The sequence below is a fragment of the Pistacia vera genome, unplaced genomic scaffold (assembly GCF_008641045.1).
Source record: "Pistacia vera cultivar Batoury unplaced genomic scaffold, PisVer_v2 Contig31, whole genome shotgun sequence".
Taxonomy (NCBI): domain Eukaryota; kingdom Viridiplantae; phylum Streptophyta; class Magnoliopsida; order Sapindales; family Anacardiaceae; genus Pistacia; species Pistacia vera.
The window spans coordinates 632,284-633,544 of record NW_022196124.1 but is presented as its reverse complement, the minus strand read 5'-3'; the positions used below and the strand labels follow the sequence as shown (position 1 = coordinate 633,544).

Below are 1,261 nucleotides of genomic sequence, written 5' to 3'. Positions count from 1 at the left end.
TAGGAGAAGAGAACCTTAAGGGGTTGGCCTCGTGATCAAGGATTTTTTTCTCTCATTGAGTTCTTGTATTCAAACCTTGGGACCACTACCACTTTATGACTTACTTGGTCTTTTGGGCTTGTAGGATGTTTAATCGACATCGGAGATTAATTAAGTGTGCCAAACTGACTCGACACCCCTTATCAAAAAAATAAAAAATAAAAAAAATAAATTAGGAGAGGAGTCATATTTACTTTAGTCCTTGTCTTTGGTTATTTTCAAATTTTTTATCTTTATTACACAGACGAGTTAAATTTAGTTATTTGGGTGATTTTCATTTTGATCCAAATACATTACAAATAAAAAAAAAAAAAATGAAATGAATGAAAATTTTGAAAAAATCTAAATAGGATTACGATATTGAAAAATGAGGAAATATTGAAAAAAATTGAAAATGAAACGAAAATTTGAAATAATAAATAAAATTTGAAAAAATAAAAACGAAATATTAAAATAAATTTCAAAATGCATTTCTCGCGTTGCCGGGGATCGAACCCGGTCACCCGCGTGACAGGCGGGAATACTCACCACTATACTACAACGACTTGTTGTTGAAAGTATTTAAAACCATATTTTTTCAATTTCTTTTACACCCAATATTCTTCTGCATTCGCAGAGCTCCAAGTCCATTCATTCCTTCAGCTTTGTCCACCAGCCTATCCACGAATTTGCTTCCATACTCATAATTCAATTGCATTGCCAAACCAAACCTTGAAACAAAGGCCAACAATCAGAACTAACCAACAAAAGTTAGTAGAGTTTCAAGTTCCAACAATATCTTTGAACGTCATGAGGACCTCTTCTCACGTCCTTGTGGAAATACGATGTTTTCTTAGTTTCAGAGGAAGAACATTGAAAGAACTTCACTGATCATTAAGGCGGAGCTTTGGACCAAGGGGTATAATTATTTTTTAGAGAATGACAAGCTTGAGAGGGGCAAACCCATTTGTCCAGACTCCTTAAAGCCATTGAAGAATCAAGATTTTCTGTTATTGTTTTTTCCAGTAACTAGGCCACGTCGTCCTGGTGCTTCGACGAACTTGTGAAGATGTTGAGTGCATGAAAGATGGGACAAATTGTTGTCCCAGTTTTCTGTGAAAGCTTTAGGAAGACCTTTCATAAACATGAAGAAGCTAATTTTGGAATGAAAATTGCAGAAATGGAGAGATGCTTGGCTGATGTGGTTTTTTTATCTGGTTGGCATTTGAAGGGATAGGAATTT

General features: G+C 34.8%; 1 non-coding gene across 1 annotated transcript; it reads right to left on the bottom strand.

Moving 5' to 3' along the window:
* Window positions 1-514: 514 nt before the first annotated feature.
* On the bottom strand, window positions 515-584 carry TRNAD-GUC. Its single transcript has one exon. It is a non-coding gene; the product is annotated as a tRNA-Asp (tRNA).
* Between the last annotated feature and the right edge of the window lie 677 nt (window positions 585-1,261).